Source organism: Beta vulgaris, chromosome 3 (genome assembly GCF_026745355.1).
Source record: "Beta vulgaris subsp. vulgaris cultivar EL10 chromosome 3, EL10.2, whole genome shotgun sequence".
NCBI classification, from domain to species: domain Eukaryota; kingdom Viridiplantae; phylum Streptophyta; class Magnoliopsida; order Caryophyllales; family Amaranthaceae; genus Beta; species Beta vulgaris.
Window position 1 is genome coordinate 48,023,377 of NC_079204.1, and position 23,476 is coordinate 48,046,852.

At 34.9% G+C, this 23,476-nt stretch overlaps 1 long non-coding RNA gene across 1 annotated transcript; it reads left to right on the plus strand.

The window, feature by feature from the left end:
• The first annotated feature begins 3,054 nt into the window (after window positions 1–3,054).
• On the plus strand, window positions 3,055–4,090 carry LOC130590742 (uncharacterized). Its single transcript, XR_008968590.1, has 2 exons — window positions 3,055–3,135; window positions 3,952–4,090. It is a non-coding gene; the product is annotated as an uncharacterized LOC130590742 (long non-coding RNA).
• The last annotated feature ends 19,386 nt before the right edge of the window (window positions 4,091–23,476 follow it).

A 23,476-nucleotide genomic window follows, 5' to 3' on the forward strand; every position in this document is an offset into this window, starting at 1 on the left:
GTACGCCAAGTCCTCTAAGTGTGAGTTTTTGGTTGAATGAGGTTGCATTTTTAGGACATGTTATCTTAAAGGATGGAGTTTCAGTGGATCCTGCTAAGATTCAAGCGGTGCGCGAGTGGCCAATACCAAAGATAGTGTGTGATATAAGGAGTTTCCTTGGGTTAGCTGGTTCACTCGAAGATTTGTAAAGGATTTTCAGAATATCTCGAGACCAATGACTAGCCTGATGAAGGAAGAATGTAAGTTTGTTAGGAATCCAGAGTGTGAGGAAGTTTTTTTTTTTTTTGAAGGAAAGGTTGACTACAACACCTGTTTTGGCTCTACCTGATGAAAGCCAGCAGTATGATGTTATAGTGATGCTTCGAAATTTGGGTTAGGGTGTGTATTGATGCAGAATCGGAAGGTCATCGCTTATGCTTCTAGGCAGTTAAAACCATATGAGGTGAATTATCCAACCTATGATCTTGAATTAGTTGTAATAGTGTTTGCTTTGAAGTTATAGCGAACTCCTTGTATGGGGAAACGTGTAAGTTGTATACGGATCATAAGAGCTTAAAGTATATTCTCACTTAGAAGGAGTTGAACATGAGGCAGAGGAGGTGGTTGGAGTTGATCAAGTATAATGATCTAGAGATTCAGTATCATGAAGGGAAAGCTAATGTTGTTATTGATGCATTGAGTCGAAAGTCGATAATTCAGTTAATGAATGGTGTTGCCAGTCAGTTATGTGTCTGTTTTAGAAATTGTCATTGGAGGTACTAGAAGAAGGAGGTGTTGAAGAATTGTTGGGTTCTTTGTCAGTTCAACCCTCAATCTATGATGAGATTAGGGAGGTCAATCAAAGAATGAAAAGTTAGAAAAGATTTGTGAGAATATCCGGGATGGTCAGGTATCGGATTTCAGATAGCCGATGATGGAAGTATTCGGTTCAAAGGAAGGTGGTTATACCAAATAATAGAGATGAGTTGAAGCGGAAATTAATGGAAGAAGCTCATAGCTCACCTTATTCAGTACACCCAGGTGGTGATAAGTTGTATAAGGACATGAAGCAAATGTTTTGGTGGCCAAACATGAAGCGAAAGTAGCAGAGTTCGTGGCTAAGTGTCTCAATGCCAAAAGGTCAAGTTTGAGCACAAGAGGCGCAAGGGAAGGTTCAGTCTCTGGATATCTGTGTTGAAAATGTTTCTATATCAATGGATTTTTGTCTGCATTACCAAGAACTAAGGCGAAATGATACAATTTGGTAGTGGTAGATCGTTTAACTAAATCTGCAACTTTCATACCTATGAAGAATACTTGGTCGATGGATCAATTGGCTAAAGCATATGTGAAGTGGGTGGTGAAATATCATTGTGTGCCTAAGGACATTGTTTTCGATCGTGATTCACGGTTCTTGTCCAACTTTTGGCAGAGTTTGCAGAAGGCTTTGGGTATTAATTTGTTAATGAGTACAACTTTTCATTCGGCTACAGATGGGCAAATAGAACGAACTATTCAGACTTTAGACGATATGTTGCGATCTTGTGTTATGGAGTATCAGGGTTCGTGGAGATTTCTTGGATTTGATAGAATTTCCTATAACAAACAGTCATCATGCAAGTATTGGTATGTCTTCGTTTGAGGCTTTATATGGTCGGAAGTGTAGACGTCTAGTCTGCTGGAATGATATTAGTGAAACTGTGGTGCTTGGACCCGAATTCCTCAAAGAGACGGCGAAAGAGGTGAAAGTATTCAAGAAAAGATCAAGGTTTTAAGAGTTATGCTGATTTGAAGCGAAGGGATGAAGAGTTTCAGGTTGGGGAGAAGCATTGTTGAAAATATCTCCAATGAAAGGGGTGATGCGATTTGGGAAGAAGCGAAAGTTAAGTCCAAAGTATATCGGGCCATATGAGGTGTTAAAGAAGTTCGAAAAAGTGGCATATAAGTTGGATTTGCCAAATGATTTAAGTCGAGTCCATGATATTTTCCATATATCTCAGTTAAGGAAGTATATTCCGATGTGTCTCTTGTGCTGCAACCTAAGACCATCGACTTAGATGATAGTTTGATTTACGAGGAAAAACCTGTAAGAATTCTTGATGTAAAGTTAGAAGTACTCAGACTTAGGATGTAAGATTAGTCAAAGTATTATGGTTAAACCATCATATTGAGGAAGCAACATGGGAATTAATGGGATATGCAAAGAAATATCCGGCGTTGTTTTTCGAGGTTAGTTGTCGAGTTACGGGGTCGTAACTCCTTTTAAGGGGGGTAGATGCGATAGAGTTTCGCGCTCTACTATAGTTATGCATTTTAGCATATTTTTGAGTCAGTATATGCATTTTAGACATGAGCATTTGAGTCAGAAACTACAATTTTGAATTTTAATCCGTTTTTGGAAAGTGTTTATGACTTTTTGTCTTAAGTTTCGAGGTCGAAACTTCTTTTAAGGGGGTAGACTGTAATACCCCATATTTTTAATATTTATTTAAATAATAAAATATTTATTTTATATTTATTTTCTAAAATAAATATTTTAAGCAAAGGGTATTTTAGTATTTCAATGATTTTTAATTATTTTGGCGGGAATATGGCACCAAAATTGGATTTGTTAAGCTTTTGATATTAAATCCTAGTCAAAAAATTTCCGAAAACCAAAAAAAAAAAAAAAAAAATTTTTTTTAGGGGCCATATATTCCTACGGGATTTATGGTAATGGAGGGAGTTTTGTTTTCCTATAACTTCCAAATTTATGATGGATGTTACAAATCTTGGTTTAATCCCTAATTTATGGTGAAGGTTACAAACTATTTAATTTTTGAAATTAAGTACTATCTATTCTACTCCTATAAATACCCCACACCTTTAGCCATCTTTTCCACACAAAAACTTTGAAGAATCTATAATTTCTTACTTCAAAGTTCTTCTTTCTCTTCCTATGTATTCTAGTTTTATATTTCTTATTCAAGTTTCAATTTTCTTTTGTTTAAGAAAAATATTTTCATATTTCTTACTCAAAAATATTATGCTCATGATAGATCATTCATGTTAAATTCAAGATTAAGTTCATGTGGTAGATTGCTTGTTGGTTGGCTATGAGAAAGCTCAAGTATAAGAATAAGTGAAGATACTAGTATTAGTTTGTGCAAGATCAAGGTACGTTATGTAGCTAGATCTTTTAAAATGTGGTTTATATGATAAAGTTGTTTATTGATTTTATAATGGTTGGATTGGTTTAGAAATTTGGTTTGAAATGGTTACAATATTTTATTATTTACTCTTGGAAGTGAAAAGAAGGAATGATTTTATCAATCATTTTTATATAGAAGTTTTGTTATCCTTTTCGGAAAATTAAATTATTTTTACAAGGAAAGGTTGATTGGTTTTTATGAACTTTGAATGTTCAAAAAGTTGTTTATGAGGAAGGAGGTTTACTCATGACTTACAAGTCATATTATTATTATTTCCGCTTGATTAATATCAAGAGATTCAAAGTCCACTTGTTGGCAATTATAGTTACCCCTTGATATAGCTCCGTGATGGGATGACTAGCTTGGGGGTGTGCACACTTAGCAAAATAGAAGGGGAGATAAGAAGAGGAATTGTTTTCAGGATTATTTTTAATCCAAGTTGTTTGGAAAGAGTTTATTCTTAAAAAGATTATTCTTTAATTACTATTCAAGTGTTTGGAAAGAGTTTGTTCTTAAAAGGTTGTTCTTGAATTATTATTCAAGTGTCTGGCAAAAGTTATTGTTCTTAAAATGTTGTTCTTGAATTATTATTAAGTGTTTGAAAATAGTTTATTCTTAAAGAGTTATTCTTGAATTATTGGTGATGGAGTTTTCGAAATGAAAAATTGTTACGAACTAACAAATGTGTTACTTATCTAGTACATTTCGTACTCAGTTTTATACTGACGCGTATTTTCTTTTTCCTATTTGGCTTTGCCCTGTTTACCTTTTTGGTAAGCAGATTTGCAGGTGAATTTTGGATGTGCATGGGAGCATACTAGGAAGGGGATCTTCACCTAGATTAGAGTGTTTCATTTATTTTGAGTATTGAGACAATATTTACTTTTATTAATAAAGAAGTATTATTATTTTTGGTTAAAGTCTTCCGCTGCAAGTTATTTTGGTTAGTTAGTAGTTGGTTGCCGAAAGCGTGTTAGTCACGTGGCGGTAATACTCCTAAATTACTCAAATATTATTTATTAAATTATTTATTTAAAAGTGAGTAATTTGGGGGTGTTACAATCTTCATTGGACTTTGGATGCTAAAACTGATAAAATGGTGAGTCTTATGAAGAGCTTGAGTGCTACAGTTGTTGCGCAACAAAAGAAGATGGACTCTATGGCCCGTGCCTTGGAGGAGTTGAAGGAACAAGTTGGTTTCAACCATGGGGTGGTGATGAAGAAATTAGAGGATGTGGTGGAAGAAGAAGTTGTAGAGGAACACCATTCCCCTTCCCAGTCTTAGTTTTTTTTGTTGTATCTGTTTCTTTTTTTTTAAGGAACACAACTTTTGTTTAATCCTTTTTCTTTTCTTTCTTTGTTTTGCTATGGAACAAGTGCTATATAATCAATGACTTTTTCTATAATGTCTGTGTTTCTAGATGATTTGCATAATTTCTTCCTTGGAATGGCTAGTATTATGTGATTGATGTTTGAGCCAGTTTACTCTTTGATATTCTAACTTAACCACCAATGGTGCTTGTATATTGGTCTTAAGGTGTTAACTCAATTCATCAATACATGCAGCGTCTGTTCTTTTTGAGGATGACAAAGGGGGAAAATGATTTAAGGAACAAACTATACATAACTTGAAAAAAATTGAAAAATGAAAAAATTAAAATTAAAAAATGGATAAGGTAAATTAAAAATCAAAAATAGGTTAAGGTAAATGAAAAATCAAATCAAAATTCTGTTACTCAAAAAATTGTGTTTTATTTTTCATTTTCTTCTTTATGACTTTGTCATTATCATTCACTTATATTATTTAGTATTTTCTTTAGTTTGTACCTTTGTTGTCATCATCAAAAAGGGGGAAATTGTTGAACCCTAGTTTTGATGATGACAAAGAAACAAAGATACAAACTAAGTAGTGAACTAATGATGTAATACTCCGTATTTTTGGAATTAATTCGTAATAATTAAGAAATACCAAGAAAATAATAAAAAGGTATTTTAATATTATTTACAGAATAATAAGAATATAATAATATTAATAATATGAGTCAGTTGTGTTAATTTCGGATTTATAAAGGTTAAACCGAGTTCACCTGATCTAGGGTTACCACTTTTAGAAGGGTATAAAAAGGGAAAGTAAGAGGAGAAATTTTAGAAACCCTAAGTTCCCTTTCTTCTCTCAGCCGTCATTCCTTCTTCTCCCTCAAACCCTTCTACTCTCTCGCGGATCTCCTCTCTCTCTTGCTGACCTCTTTCGCTCTCAATCTCTCCTTTACCAAGAGGCTCGTCGAGAGTTGTGAGGGTGCTGGGCAAACCTTCGGCGAGGCTCGAGAGGGTCATTGCGCGAAGCTCGGGTGCCAGCGAGTGCGCGAGTCTGAGGGCGCGAGGTCGAGCGAGCGGTTTTGTGTGGCTGTGCGAAGGGATTGCGTCGGGAGTTCGATTGCTGTGCGTGGGGAGACGAGCGAGCGCACGATCGAGGTTGCGCGAGGAGTGCGGTGCTGGTGCGAGACTCGCGTGTGCGAGCGAAGTGGTGTGGTGGTCCGAGTGCTGAGCGCGCGACGAGGGTGCGCGAGGGTGCTACTGTGCGTTCGTGTTCGAGTTTGGTTGTTGCGCCGTTGCCGGAAATCGGTCGCCGGAATTTGATTTCCGTCGAGCTTAACGGTATAAAACATTTTTATATATTGAATATATTATATTAAGTTTAATTATAATTTATGTTTTCATAATTATGTTAAATTATAATTAATTAATTAATAATTCAAGTTAATGAGTTCATTTTATTATTCTGACTATAATTGCGGATATAACTTTTGGACATAATACTGGATCGGATCTAAGACTTTTGGACATAAAACATGGTTGGACTTATAATTTAAATTGGTTTGGTAAAGATAGTGGACTAATGACACTAACTAATATTAGTATGTTCACTAGCTTTGACTCCTAAAAGACGTTAAACTCTTTATAATAGAAAAGTAACGAAAATTCACAAACAAGGGGTTTAGTTATCGTTTACGTCGAATTATTAAACCGTATAGTCTTAGTTACGTAGTAGTTGTTAATATTACCAACGACGTAGCACTAAAGCTTTTATTTAACGGTTTAGGTCCCAATTTCATAAGCGGAACGTTCGATTAAGACAGCGAAAATTCTCCGTTACAGGTACGTACGCGTACCAGTTTAATCCCAACTATTAGTATCATGATTAGGTTGCAATCTATGTTATTGGAACCTAGAAGCATGATAGGGAACGTTTGATTGATTGAGATGGTATGGTTATACATTTGTAATGGAAATCGATATGTTGCATTGGAATGCGTAATTCTATCTTAGTATGAACAAGAGCATTTTTTTAATCTATCCATTGTGTAACAAGGTTGTTACAAGAGATATGATTTGAGCATTGTAACTAAGAGGACAGGTAAATGATTTTATGTATCCATAGTGTAACAAGAGTGTTACAAGAGATACGATTTGAGCATTGTAACTAAGAGAACAGGTAAATGACTATATGTGGTTATGAAATGAATGGTTAATATTAAAATGAATTATGGCAATATCTTGTAGTTGGACTCCCTACAAGTGATGAACAATGGGGGGAGTGTGGGACTTGTCCTACGCTCCTATGCAGGCCTACTGTGACGACAGTAGTGTCCTTATATTTTTGACACTCAAGTAGGCGGAAGGTTCCGTTCGATCTTGGGGTATGCATACTAAGGTGATGGGTGTGAGACGGAACAAAACCGTATTTGCATTTCATCTAACAGACCTAGTGTCTGTTAAGGATTTAGTAGCCCGTATGATTCTAGTAAGATGACGGTGCCTGTTCGATGCCAATTAAAGATTAAAGATATAAAGGTTAAAGGATGTAAAATAATGTAGCACAATGCTTAAGATTGTTCATGTGTGCATCATTTATGCTTATATGTATTCAATGGTTCATTACGTACTCAGCATAGCTGATTGTGTGTTATTATGTGTTTGATGAACTGCGATGAACCATTGATGCTACAATGGGGAGCAGACTAGGTGTGCTGGTGTTGCTGCATAATATCGAGCATACGGGGACTAGGCTTTGGTATTTACATTTAAAGCATTTTGAAATAAGTATTATTGGTTTTTCTAAGACTTATATAAATGGTTTGTGGTTGGAATGAAAGGGGTCATTGATGATTCCCGAGTTGTATTTATATTTTAATTCTGCTGCATTTTAGTTTTCAAGACAATGTTTTAAGTTATCGTTAACCCTTATTATGCCTTGCGTTCCATCGCGGCGGTAACGCCCCCGAGGTCGACGCGACGCAGCAGTGGTAGGCGCGTGTGGATTTTGGGGGTGTTACAAATGAGTTATCTAAGTGTATGGTGTTTAAGGTATCAATGAAAGGAACTGGGAGAATACGAAGTCAAGGAAGAAGTCAAGAGAGGATAACAAAGGCTAAGTAAAGAAGTTTCTATAAGTTAATACTGGAGCAAGCATTGGATCAAGAAGTAGGCGTTTTATTTCTAGTTCCAATGTAAAGGAACAAAGTAAGAATGGTAAGGAACAGTGGCAGCTTTATTTGAGAATGAGAGTTTGTTCCTTTGTTAGGAACAAACTAAGTGGCACTAAACGAATATGTTAAAGGAACTTAGTTAATAAAAGGAACTAGACTTAGGCGTGCAAAAGTATAACGGTTAATAGTGCAATTGAGTAAGTCATGCCTAAATTATAGGAAATTAGTTTTATCTAATTTCAAATGATAAAAACAGTTTAAAAAGAAAATCCGTTTGAGTAAAAGATTTTGTTTTTCGAAAAAAGGAAGAAAATAAATATCCGGTTTTTAGGAAAGAATTTGTTTAAAAGATATTATTTTCTTAAAGATTAAAAACTCAGTTTTAAAGATAAAAACTGTTTTTATAAAACTGATTTTTGGATAAAGCTCAAGGAACTCCTATTACTTAGGAGTAATGGCTAAAATATATCCACGTTCATTTTTAGATCATGGGATCATGGGACATGATGTGAAACGTGTTCCTTAGGGGAAGGAACATCATGGGTTAATGGACTTAACATGTAATCAAGTTTTAATCCCACGTTCTTTATGAGTATTACTATAAATATTGAAGTCAAGATAAGTTCCAAAGTGTGTCTGACTAAGTAATTAAGTGAGTTTAACTAATTAAGTGTTAGTGCCTTCATTCTCTCATAATAGCCATTTGTTCTTTGCTTTCTTACTCTAATTCCACTAAGCTTATTTCGATCAAATTGTATTTTGGTTTTTGGGGTAAGGGAACTTTGAGTGAAGTTCTGTAAGAGAAAGGCTTTGAGTGAAGCTTGTATGAGTGAGGAAACTTCGAGAGAAGTTGAGAGGAACTGCTGTTAAGGGAACAGTGGCTCAGGAACTTGAGTTTAGGAACTCAAGGTGTGGCTCGAGTTAGAATTAGGTTGTAACAAAGTTGTTTGGCCTAATTAGTGAAAGAGTTGAGTTTAAAATCCCTAGTGGTCGAGGTTGTTTCTTCTTGTTGGGCCCAAGAAGTTTTTCCTCGTAAAAATCCCTCTTGTTCCTCTAGCTTGTTTATTCGTTTAAGTTTTAATTTCCGCAAAAAGTTACGTTTATTTCTACACCTACAATTAACCCCCCCCCCTCTTGTAGTGTTCCTAGGGAAATAACAGAATTGAAAGATATCCTTTGAAAGGATATTCGTCCAATCCATGTTCTATAAAAGGGATTCATAATTCACTTTTAGATCTCACGTTTTCAGAAAGAAAAATCGAGTCTATTAAAAGCTGAAAATTATTTCCTCCGGCACTGAGCATAGCACTGAGCGAGTTAGAATTAAGTTACTATTTCACAATTGTAATTGTCCTCTATTTGCTTGACTAAGAAGCACATCATTGAGGATCGTTCTTTCTTTGTAACTTTAACATTATAGAGAGTGTCAACACTTAGAGTTAAGTGTTGGGAGTCATTACTAGGGTTAGTAGTGAGGGGAATCATATTGTATCAAGAGTTTGATATTTTAGGATTCAAAGAAATAAAGAGTTTTGTTTCTTGTGGACGTAGATCTCAGAGGTGAGATTGAACCACGTTATATCCTGTGTTTACGTGTCAAATCTAATATCTTTTGGTTTATTATTCGCAAAAACTCAAATCAGCGATTTACGAGTGTTTGGCACAGTGCCAGGCACTGAGCCACAAAAGGATTTTTGCGAAAATCGATTAGATTTCACCAGGCCACTCAATTCAACCCCCCCCCCCCTTCTTGAGTGTTCCCTTGGGTTCTAACAAGTGGTATCAGAGCAGGCTATTCTCGTAAGACTCACATCTAGAGAATAGAAATCATGAACACGCAAGATGACTATCGTGACAGGTATTCCAAGTGTCCAGTTTTCAACTGGAAAGATTGTGGATGGTGGAAGACTAGGATGAGGATCTACATTCAAGGTTCTGATTTTAAATGCTGGAGAATCATAAAGACTGGACCTCTCCCTATTCAAAACAAAGATGATGAAGGAAACCTGATCGACAAGGAGGAAGATCAGTACAATTCTGTTGACTATGGAAAGGCCGAAAAGAATTACAAAGCTATGAGTATTCTCCAATCTGGAATTGGACCTGATGAATATTCAAGAATCTCGGCGTGTACTACTGCTAAGGAAATTTGGGACACACTGGAATTGGCCCATGAAGGTACAAATGAGGTAAAACAGTCTAGGATAGATTTACTAGTCCATGAATATGAATTGTTCACAATGAATAAGGACGAATCTATTAAAGATATGTTTACCAGATTCACACTAATAACTAATGAACTAAGATCCTTAGGAAAAATCTATTCTTCTGAAGATTTAGTTAGAAAAGTGTTAAGAAGTTTGACTAATAAATGGCTTCCCAAAATCACTGCTATTCAAGAGGATAAAGATCTAACAAAACTCTCACTAGAACAACTAATTGGTTCTTTAATGACCCATGACCTTGTTTTAGATCTTAAATCAAATGAACCAAAGAATAAAGGGTTGGACTTAAAAACTGAAGTAGAAACGGATGATAGTGAAAGTGATGAAGAAGTAGCGTCTCTAACTACAAAGTTTCAAAATTTCTTAAAAAAGAACAGGAGCAACAACTTCAGGAGAAGTGGAAACTTCAAAGGTAAAGGCACTACTTCTAACCCTAAGAAAAGTGCTACTAACTCTGGTTGTTACAAGTGTGGTGAGTTTGATCACATGATTAAAGAATGCCCTCTGTGGAATGAAGAAAAGCCTAAGGAAAAAACGAGAGCAGTCGAAGAAAGAGTACAAGAAAGCTATGATTGCGGCAGTCTGGGGAGACTCGGATTCTGACGAGGATCAGTGCCAGGCACAGTGCCACGAGGCGAAATTTTGTCTGAATGGTGTACAGACAACTCTGAAGACGGCACTGTGCCCTGACGACTCACATCTATGCTTGATGGCTAAAAGTTCGAACCCTCTTGAAGAGGTAGAAGACAGTGAGGTAAGTCTAACTTCCTTAAAACCTTCAATTCATCTTCTTTCAAAAAGTCAACTTGACACTTTGCTTGGAAACGTAATTGATGATTGTCAAAACATGAATGATAATTTTGATATCATGAAAAAGGAAATAAAAAACTTGACCAGGCTAAGAATTGGATTAGAAACGGAATATAAGGACTTATTGAAAGAAAATAAAACTCTGATGAAAAGGATTGATGAGAAAGACATAGAGATAAACACACTAAAACACAAAAAGACTCTAGTTGATAATCTCGTAAATAGCTCAGTGCCAGTCACTGAGTTCGAAGCTGAAAAATCAAGTCTTGAGGAACAAATTGAAACATTAAATCACGAGTTGAATGAACTTAAGAACTCAAGACAACAATCTAGAATTGTTCCACTAATGCTGCCTAGTGATGCAAAGATAAGAGAAGAGCTGGATAAAGTTAAAAGAGACTTAGAGATTTCCCGAAAAAGAAGTAGTGATTTAAATACCTCAGTTGAATATTTGGAATCACAACTTTCTATTGCTCGAAAGATGCACGAAAAATGGACTAATGGAATGAATGCTCTAAATTACTTAACTTGCACCACAAATAACATGAACAAAACTGGATTAGGATATACTGACCAGCAACCCAGTGCCAGGCTCAGTGCCAGAACCTTTGAAAGAGACTTTCGAAAGAGAAAATACGTGGGCCTTCCTGAATATCTAATTTGCAATTTTTGTGGAAATAATGGTCATCTAATTGACGACTGCAACAAAAAGAAAAATCGAATTGCAAAGAATATCAAACGTGTTACTCAAATCTGGGTTAGGAAAGACATACTTGATGCTCAGCGTAAGAAAAAGGGACCCAAACAAATCTGGGTTCCTAAAACTAACAAGTGATTCTTTTGCAGGCAAATGTGAGAGGAAGCAGCCTATAGTATCTTGACAAAGGTTGTTCAAGACATATGACTAGTGATAAATCTCAATTCCTCTAACTAGTAGCCTACCATGGAGGGTGTGTTATATTTGACACAAATAAAAAGGGATAAATTGGTATTTGAAATGTCGGCAAATCTTTAACACACTCCATAGAGAATGTGATGGTGGTAAGTGGTTTGAAAAGTAATTATGTGATCAAGGTAATTATGTTGAATGTCATGCATGAACCTTTTACAAGATAACTCGTGGCTTTGGGATTAATTTCTGGAAATTAGTTGAGTATTATGCCTATTGTCCTCCTTTAAATATGTTAATTAGAGTGTTATTGATGCATGTCTTGGTGAAGCTTTGTGAGTAAAGGTCCACTTGATATAAAAGGACTCGCAATGGTCTAATGATGCTGTCCTAATGTCATGATCCTAAGTTGCCGAACTAATAAGCTATATGATCCTAAGTTGCCGAATTTTTGAGCTATGAAATGTTAATTCTTTCTCCTATAGCGAGCTTGATATTTAGCCCAATATTCTGATTTTCTATTCATGAATTTGACATTTGTGCCTCATCATTTTTTCCTTTCATATATCTCACCTTATCTTCATTTCCCTATTATTATCCTTCTTTTCTTCACACATTCATCCAAAGTTCTACAAGTGCTTTTAATCTTGATTCATGGTATATGGAGCATAGACATATTGATAAGATGGTGAAAGAAGAAGACGCATTAGTTAAGGGGAAATGAAAAGGTTGGAAGAAACACTAATGCTTGAAAGAATGAAAGTACTGTTTCATACTGTGCGGGGCACAGGGCCATGAGATGTATCTAGAAGAAAATGAGGTTCGAATTAACTTATTTCACCTTTGATATCTTATTGATTGACTCTAGTAATATTGTATGGTCTGACTCTCTTTAAAAAAAAAAAAAAAAAAAAAAAAAAAAAAAAAAAGAGAGAGAGAGAAGAAAAGAAAAGAAGAGTAAGACACTTGTGTTAGATAAATCTTAGAGTTCAATTTCTAGATGAAAAAAATATTATCAAAGGTTTGAAAATCATTATTTTGGATTCCCGTATATCCGAAGATTAGTTATATTTGAAAGGAAATAGATTGTTCAGTGGCACAGTGGCACACACAGTGCCACAGTGAAGAAAGTCTTAGGATGTTTATTTGTGAAAGTTGAAAATATGAAAAAGGGTTTAAGCACTTGTTGATCCAATTGTCATTTCAAATCTTTAAGCTTGCATTACCTATCTTCATCCTACATTCTTAGCTACTAACCATGATCCTTCATGATTATTTCTTGCTTCATAAATTCGGATTGTGAGTTGGATTATATTTTTGCTTAATGACTTCAGATTGTGAGTTGAATTATGACATAGCACCATCATCCTTAGTATTTATTGCTTGAGCTACTTGAATTATTTTACAGACTATATCTCACTTTGACTTGCTAAACATGTTGATGCTCTCCTTTTTGATAATGTCAAAAGGGGGAAGATGGGTATAATACTTAGACTATTGAATGAAGTTATCTTGGTTACCAAGTTAATTACTTGTGAAAACGTATGTGAAAGATATTATGTTACTTTCCCTAATGTGATTAATGATGCATACTTTGAGGGGGGAACAAGTGATTATCTAACAATATTATATTTATGGTTTGTCATCATCAAAAAGGGGGAAATTGTTGTGCATGTACATGTTATGTTTTATGCACATATTATGTTTTGATGATGAAAATTAATATAATATATTTTAGTATGAAAGTATGTAACAGTAAACAGTTGCAACAGATGCATGAAGAAAGGAATTAATAAATGAAGACTTTGAAGAAAAGAAGAATCAAGATTGAAGTCAAGTTTATATGTTCCTTAGAATAGTTACTTTGGATTAAAATGTAATATGCTCTAACTTGGTGATATGCTATGTGCTAAATATAGAAATATAAAGTTAGTAATAATTATTATTTTCTTTGAGTTAAGAAAATAAATAATTGTATTAAAATTATATATCTATATAAAAAGGAAATAAGTTTTCGAAATAAGAAATAAAAAGAATTTAGGAAAACGTGTTTTTAAAAAAAAAGAATTTTAAAACCGTGTGTGAAAAAGATTTTGATAAAAACGAATTTTGGAAAAAGATTTTAATAAAAATTGTGTTTTGATAAAAACGTAAGTTTTAGAAAAAAGATTTTACAAAAATTATTTTCCATGAAAATGTGTTTGATAAAATGAAAGAGTTTTAAGAAAAAAGATTTTACAAAAATCACGTTTCCTTAAAACGTGGTTGAAAAGATTTTTTCTAAAACAAGATTTTCCAAAACGTGTTTTTAATTTTTTTATAAAAGAGTTTATAAAACTGAAATTTCCTAAAAACAAGTTTTATAAAATCAGATTTTATTTTGGAAAATACTTTTTGAGCTGAAAAGAAAAATCTGTTATGGAAAACATATATTTTTAAGAATAAAGATAAAGATTGATTTTCTAAAAGAGAATTAAATCCCTTGAATTAAGGAATTGAAAGATATCCTTTGAAAGGATATTCGTCCAATCCATGTTCTATAAAAGGGATTCATAATTCACTTTTAGATCTCACGTTTTCAGAAAGAAAAATCGAGTCTATTAAAAGCTGAAAACTATTTCCTCCGGCACTGAGCATAGCACTGAGCGAGTTAGAATTAAGTTACTATTTCACAATTGTAATTGTCCTCTATTTGCTTGACTAAGAAGCACATCATTGAGAATCGTTCTTTCTTTGTAACTTTAACATTATTATAGAGAGTGTCAACACTTAGAGTTAAGTGTTGGGATTCATTACTAGGGTTAGTAGTGAGGGGAATCTTATTGTATCAAGAGTTTGATATTTTAGGATTCAAAGAAATAAAGAGTTTTGTTTCTTGTGGACGTAGATCTTAGAGGTGAGATTGAATCACGTTATATCCTGTGTTTACGTGTCAAATCTAATATCTTTTGGTTTATTATTCGCAAAAACTCAAATCAGCGATTTACAAGTGTTTGGCACAGTGCCAGGCACTGAGCCACAAAAGGATTTTTGCGAAAATCGATTAGATTTCACCACTCAATTCAACCCCCCCCCCCTTCTTGAGTGTTCCTTTGAGTTCTAACAATTTTGTATTAGTTTCAATTACCCATTTTTTCACATGGACCTACTCCATCTATTAAAATTATATTATCTCTCCACATTTATTACCTTTATATTTTATCATTTATGTCTTTCTCCATTATTAGCTTGAAAAATCACTTGCATGATAATTTTATGGGTAATGTTATATGTAGCCCTTAGGGCTACATATAAGCATTAAATACATTTCTTTAAATGGAAACAATTTAAGAATTCAAGACACATTTTCACATCAACTGAGGTAATAAATGCTTGATTTAATATTTTATTTCCATTATAAGCACCTTATACATAGCCCTAAGGGCTACATATATCATTTTCCTAATTTTATTATACTTAACTCGATTTAAGACAAAACAATATTTCATTAATGATTACGAGTAAGTCTCTCGTCAGAGCATCTAACGGTAAGCTTGTTGTTAGATGGTTAAAGTCATACATTCTAACGTCAGAAAACCTTATCTATCAATCTAAAAATCGTAACTTTTATCCCTAAAACAATAACTATCAGATAATTCTAACTATTATCCCAAACCTCGTGACTTTTACACCAAAATCATAACAATGAGAGAAGTAGGGGACAATGGACATGCGTTATGTGGACTGTGGAGGTGATGATGAGCATGCTAGTGGATACTGATGGGCTTGAGTACAAATGAGCTTATTGGCTTTCGTCTGACAGGTAATTAAATGTCAGACAATCTTATACACGGATTTATAAATATTTATCTCTATTGCATAAGTCAAGGGGTAAGCTACGGTGTTCTCCGATAAGATTACTTTTCTATCCTTCACTTATCAAATAAATGTTAATTATAAAATATTCAATTCCTTATTGATCTATATTTATGTGTAATAACTAATAAGGAAACTTAAGATTGTCTAACTCATAATAAGATGTAATGTATACATAAATTATTTCTGAAAAAAATATGCTTAAAAAGAGATATTTTTGATTAAAAATTAAACTAATTAACTAAAGCAATTTCAAACAATTAAAAAGTAGTAAGAACTTACAAAGTTTCTTTCTAACTAAACTTCCAATTGCAATCATAATTTCAAAGAATACACATTAACATAAACCTACCAATAAAAGGGGACAATCTCATCTTTTTTACTTTTTTGCCTTTTATAATTGTCCTATGTGTCAATTAGGATAATTTATCATTTTATTTATTTAAAGGCTCATAGTGGTCGTTTGTGTTAGTTGGGGTAATTCATCTCATAATTATTTAAAAATATGTTCATAATTCAAATATATCAAAGAAATAGGCTTATATCATCCAATTTCTCAATATAATATCAAGTTATAGTATACTGTGATACACGTTCATTTACCACATTGAAAAAAGTTGTGAATGAGTAAGGTTTTGGAAGAAAAAAAAAAGGTATGGTTAGTATTTACAATGTTGCCGGATTAGACGATGAATCATACTTATATATTATTGATGGTCTTTCTGATAGATTTTGGATCATAAACACGGTGAATTGTTGCCTAAATTTTTTCATTTCAACTCTTAATTATTAGTTTTAACTTTTATTCCCATATTTGTAATCTTGTCAGCTTTTTAATGCCCTATAAACTAGATTATGATCATCTCTTTGTGCATTTGACCCTACTTGTCATAATACATTGTTAGAAGATTGTGTTAGGATTTGACGGGTGCTCACAATAAGTTGGATCAAATTGAGCCTTAATTTAATAGGTAAACGACATCTATGGCGATCTATCATTAATTAGTAGGTAAGAAGGTTTGTTGTGTGGTTTGGACTTAAACTTAGTCCAATCAAATCCAAACAGAATTTGGATTTTATTTTTTCAATCCAAATCCAAACAAATCAAAGTTTAAGTCCAAATCAATCCAATGCAGATTTTCATACACTAGATTAGATCCAATCCAAAATGTCAAAAATTTTAAACTCTGTCATTTGATGAAATCATTTGGGCACGAACATCAAAATGAAGTGTTTGATAATAGAAATGATTTATGCAATCTCGTAGAAATTCAGTAACAACTAATAGTTCATACAAATCCATAAAATGTATCGAAAACATTTATGCCCAATCTCAAATATATAAATACAAATATGCAATATACGACTTATTGGCTATTCAGTTATTTTGACTTTTGGATCCAATCACACTCAAAACAAACCAATCAAGAATCCTTTTTTTTTTTTTTTTTGTTGAAAAAAATCAATATGTATCTAATCTTAACATAATTTGAGTCAATCTGAAATACCAATTTCATTTAAATTGGTTGGATTTTGACTTTTCTCCAAATAACTTTTTCCCCTAATCATTAAACGGTGCATGAGCCACTTCAATTCCGAGGTGACTCAATCATTGTCATCTCTACTATAAGAATTTTAGAGGGAGATGACAATTTTGGATTAATATAATTATATAGTAAATTTCATTCATAGATTTTTATTTCATTTTTTTTTCTTTTAGAACTTTTAAGGGGTCGGGGTGGTTGGTTCAGATAAAACTTGAAAATATAAATTAACCTCGCAAACAGCTGGCGAAGAAAGGGTCAATTTATAGAATTTGAAGGATGATGTAAAATGAGAAGAGCTGGTTTCATCATATCAAACGTGTGTTTACTTGAAAGGCAAGACTCTTCATTCTCACTTATCCTATTTTGCTAACTCTTAACAAGTTCTCCCTCATCATGTTATTATTCATGTACTTCTTTTTTAGTTTTATATATCTCTACTTCTTTAGATTTGGCATCGAGGTACCGAGTCCGATTAATTACTGATAGATCACTACTAGTGTATTCTTTTATAGATGAAATTGAGATATATTCTTTTCTTTTAAATTGTATATTCTTAGCTTTTACCTTAAGTTGTTTATACTCTCGTCAAGTAATATGATACACATCGGCATTGTGCATTTATTATCGTTAGTATAAGATCTAATTTACGTATAGAGTCTATTTAGAGCCGCGAGATGTTATAGTTAGTACTTGATAAAAACGATTTCGACTCCCCTCTTAACATACGCAGCAGAAAGCGTTATCACTTATGACCTACTCCATCCGTTTTATTTTTATAGTTACACTTTGATATTTTATTACACTATTCACAAATTTCGTTTTGACCATCATTTGTGATTTATACGCGGATGAAAATATAGTCATGTGTGATCTTGTTAGATTCATCATAACATGTATTTTATTAATATATTGCTGTTTATAATTTTTACAAATACAAAACTAAAGATATGTGTCCTCAAAATTTTGCATTGACATGCATAAAAAATATAAATTGATAGATTAAAATGAAACAGAGGGAATACAATACACCCTTTCCTCTGCCCGGGATTTCCTAAGCGCAGAATTGAGGGAAGATAGAGGCAAGGCGTGCCAAATGTTGGAACCTACGTGCCGACAAATTATAGGAGAAACTATATATAGCTAATTAAAATCATACAATACTTTTTTTTTATGTAAAAATCATACACTTGCATGTATAAGCAAGGTTTAAAAGTGTTAGCAAGCATCCTCGATGCCACGACCCGCATTTGACAAGGTTTCCGTTTCCTCTCTCACACGGACCATTGAGCCCTGAGCGAACGCTTGAAAAGGCGTAGAGAGAGAAATGGAAAAAAGCTCCCAAACCCCTGCCCCAAACCCTGAATTGGAAGATCAGTTAATTCGCTCAAACAAGAAACCAAAGAGGAAGATTACCCATTTAATCTTCAATCGTGAGAACCATCAGGAGGATCAAGCCATGGAGATTGAACCTCATCATCCTCAGCCCCAATCGGTGCTCAAAGGCCCTGCTCAAGAAGCCCAAACGCGAGGACTTTTTCCTCCTCCTTACCAGAAATCAGGTATTTCTTTCAGATATCTGATCAAAGATACCCATATTTCTACTCAATTGGATAATGTTCTACAGCCGGAATTTGAAGATGAGGAAGTCTCAGATGATGATGAGTGCCCGACTAATTTTGAGGAAAATGAGAGATGTCCAATAATTCTTCTCACAAAAGAGGAAAAACAATCAATGAGAAGACCTTGGAGAAATACTTTTAGCATTCGGATGTTTGATGGTAGACTTGGCTACATGGGGTTGATGAAACGACTTAAGAAAAAATGGCAACTAAAAGGTGAGCTCTCATTGACTGACATTGGGTGCAAATATTTCATTGCTCGGTTTAATAACCCAGAAGACCGCAACTATGTCCTCACTCAAGGTCCATGGCTAATTGATGATACTTATCTAACAATTCGCAAATGGACTCGAAATTTCATCCCTGAAGAAGCTTCTATCAATGTTCTTACTACTTGGGTATGTATCCCTAATTTATCTGTTGAATATTTTGATAAAGAATTTTTGAAGAAAATTGGCTCTAAAATTGGTAAAGTGATTAGAGTAGATAAATCGACAGCTTACGCTGAACGGGGGCAGTTTACAAGACTTAGTATTGAGATTGATCTTGTCAAACCCTTATTGTCAAAATTCCGGCTTAAGGGGAAAATATGGCGCATCCAATATGAAGGTATCAAATTAATTTGTTATAAGTGTAGCGTAGGAAGCTAGGTCATACTGAAGATCATTGTGCTATGAATCATTGTGCTAGAAATCAAGATAATGCTCCAATGGTTGTTGATTAAATAAATGATCAGCTTAATACCATCCATTTACCAGATAAAGTCAAGACATCTAAACTGGAACTTGAGACAGATTTCGGTTCATGGATGCTGGTTAAAAAAACCAGGTAGACGAAGGCCTCCACGCTCTGAGAAACACCATCAGATTCCAAATAAGGAATTAAATGCCCCACCCAAACAAAGCCCAACAAACATTGTCAAAAATTCGAATCCAAAAGATTTGGTTAGAGAGAATTCAGGAGAAGGCTCGAGATTTGTGGCACTAAATTTGGTAGAAAATGAGGATAGTCTGGTGCAGAATGAAGTTAATTAATTTGGAGGATATCTTCACAAGGGACTTATTTAAGGAAACAAATAAGGAGACTCAAGAAATTTCTGCTGGAAATCTTAGTGTCGTTGACTTAGGAGCCACCTCTCAAGGATCACAACAGATTATTCACGGAAATCAATCTTTTAAGATTGGCGCTAAAGATAACTCAAGAAAGGCTACAAATCCTACTAAACCAAAAGGCAAGCCTCAAGATCCAAAAGCCCATAAAAAAATCTCCAGAGCACGCCTCTCCAACCTATTTCAAACACAAAGCAATTAGAGGAACGAAAAAACAATAACTGGAACACTCTGAATCAAGGAAAAGAAAATTCCCCTGTTATCTTTCAAGCAATCAAGAACCAGACCCAACAGCCATCCCAAGAAGTTTCACCCAAAATACCTATAATAAGCGAGTTTCAGACAGAGAATACACATGTTTAATTTCCCCCACCACCGGAAGTAATAGTTCTCAAAATTCCGTTGGAGAAGATCCTATGTGTAGGCCAACCGATGGAAGTGCCGTACTTGGGCATAGCAGACCCCCTGACCCACATCCTAGAAGTCCAAATGGAGACTTGGATGGAGCCGTTTCCAGAGCCACCGGAATTAATAGTGACCCTATTACTTCCGAATGAAATTAGCAGACTTTATCGTCTTTTACAAGCTGCGTATGTTAGCTCTTTACCTTCAATTCCTATTTTAATGGAAGATAGAATTCCTAATCTTGCTCCAAACTCTCTACCAATCTCTTGTATGGTCTGGAACGTACAAGGAGCGAGTAGTAGAGCCTTTATGGCTGCTTTAAAAGAATTGGTCCGGATTCACAAACCGAATGTCATTGCTCTTGTGGAGACACACATGGGTGATTTTTTTTGGGGAAGCTTCGGTAGATCAAGCTTATATTATAAAAAACTGCCTCCAACGTTTTTGTGTTGCATCAGGGTCAAAGATCAGCTTTGCAAAGACTGTGATCTACTTTTCGAACAACACTAGCCTTAATGACCGAAATGAAATAAGTGCAGCTCTGGGCATAACTCCTACTGAGGATTTGGGAATGTATTTAGGAATGCCTACTATCACAAGTAGGGTCACAAAAGACACTTTTGGTTATCTTTGTGAAAAATTTGACAGAAGATTATCGGGGTGGAAAAAAAAATACCTCTCATTGGCAGGGAGAATCACTCTGGCGAAATCAACTTTGAATTCAATAGCTTCCTATGCTATGCAGACAGCGAAAATTCCAAGAACGATTTGTGACAACTTGGATAGGAAAACTCGACGGTTCATTTGGGGAGGTGATGAAGATCACAAGCGTATTCACTTACTCGCTTGGGAATGTTTACAGAAACCTACAGATCAAGGAGGTCTGGGCATACGTCCTTCTCGACAAGCTAACTCAACCTTCTTAACAAAATTAGGTTGGAGGGTGCTAACTGAACCAAATGCCCTATGGTCAAGGGTCCTTGGAAGCAAGTATTGTAAGGGCCGCTGTGATTTGGAGATGTTTGAGCCCAAAGCCAACATGTCCAATGTATGGCGTTGGATTACAGACAACGTAAATACCTTATGGAATGGGGCTAGAGTTGCGGTTAATAATGGTAGAAACACTCTGTTTTGGGACCACAAATGGGCAACAAACCAACCTTTGTGTGACCTTGCAACCCAAGAGATTCCAGAAAATTTAAGTGGAGCTACTGTTGCGGAGATGTGGGATATTAATACGGGTTGGAAATAGGATGTTTTTGCGAACTTTTTAACCCCTTCTGTCATAAAAGAAGTTGATGCACATGAATTAAAGGGGGATTCGCATAGAGGAGACCTCATTTATTGGGGTGGTACCTCGAGAGGTAAGTTCTCAATTAAATCTGCCTTGAACATAATTAGAAGAGATGATTTGGAAGCAAATGATGGGTGTTGGAATCTCATTTGGAAGCTTAGGGTGCAGCAGCGTATAAGAGTCTTTCTTTGGCTTACAATGCATAATAGGCTTATGTGCAATGCAAATAGAGCTCTAAGAAAGTTAACGAACGATCACATATGTGGATTATGTGAACAAGAAGATGAAACTGTATTACACGTCCTGCGCGATTGCAAGGCTGCCAGGGAGATTTGGAAACAAGTAGGGGACCTGCCAATTCTAGTGGCTTTAGAAATGGTAATTTACAGCAGTGGCTCGTTAGAAACATTAAATATCAAAGGCATATTGATCTCTCACCTGAGACTTGGCCCATATTTTTTTTCCATTGCTGTATGGTGGATTTGGAGGTGGTGTAACTGTGTGGCCTTCAATAACACTAGTGAAATGCCTATAGATGTTAATTCTTTTCAAATGTCAAGATTCAAAGAAGCATGGAGGACTTTAGGAAATAATGTTACGGAACAGGAGCCTCGTGATTCAGTTTGGACTGAAAGTTTTATCAGATGGAAGGCACCACCGGTGGATTGGATGGTGCTAAATTCTGAAGGAGCGATAAAGGGAGCCCCCGGACCTGCTGGGGGAGGGGGAGTGATTCGAGATAATTCAGGAAAGTTTCATTTTGCCTATTCTATGAATCTGGGTTCATGCCACGCCTTTATGGCGGAAGTAAAAGCTGTGGAGTATGGGTTAGATTTGGCTAAATGCATGGGGATAAACAAGCTTCAAGTCCAGATGGATAATCTTGCTGCTGTACTAGCTTTAAAAAACCATGAAGCTTATGGTGGTATGTGCACACGTATCATCCACAGATGTCGTCAGATATTGACTGATTCGAGCTGGCAAGTAGAAATCATGCATTGTTATCGAGAAGGCAACAGAGCAGCAGATTGGTTAGCTAATCACGGAGTTTCCCAGAACAACAAGATAGAGTTGATTCAAGTCCCCCATTAAACTTAGGTTGCATTTTATTTGAGGATGTTGTAGGTGTGGCTATTCCACACTTCATCCCCCCCTAGTTTTCGTTTTTCCTTTGCTTGTCTTTTTCTTTCTGTTGTGTTTTTCCTTTTGTTCTAGCTTCTTTTCTTGAGGTTGTTCCTCTCTTATGCATAAAAAAAAAATGTAAAGCAAGGTTTGTACTAATCTATCCCAGTTCCCACATACACCAGTACACCACGATACCAATTCATACAGTACAACTTCTGCGCATGTTCCATTTTGTAGCATAGTAATGCAAGCCTGCCATAACTTTAAGCTTCACAATACTGACTCTCCCAAATTCAGCACGCACACTCGAAAATTCTCGTGTAGGCCACTAGGCATCCATAAGACCTACAATTGCATCAATACCAAAACCAAAAATTAAAGTAGCACTATCCTTAAAAGAATTAAAACATAGGCGCTAATGCAATTCTAAATACTCTAAATTATATAAACTGCAACCGAATATGAAATCAAATGATGCCAAGGAATTATCACTATCCTTATTTGTAACTTTTATATTTTTATTTGTGCTTTAATTTGAAATATAACACCACTTTGGAAGATGGACCATGTATAGGTTTACTTACTCCCAGGCCCATTCCCGACATTTTGAAAGCCCTGAGGCAAACTAAAAAATATAGGCCCTCCCCGATCTCAATTACTATTCTTGATATGTATTAATGTAATTAAAGATATTAATTTGTGGTTAAAGTTATGCTGAATATGACTTTTTTAGCTCCATGAAACCACATTTTAGCTTTTTGTGTTTTTATAAGACACTCGATTGATGGAATTTTTTTTATGCCATGTCTTCCTAAATTAAGTCAGTATTGCTTTTTAAATTTATCACGTCATCTTCATCATCGAGTTGTCGGTTGGAGTTTGGGTTTTAGATTACGAAATTGTGAGAAAAGAAAAGGCAACCACAAAACTCCTCCCTTTTT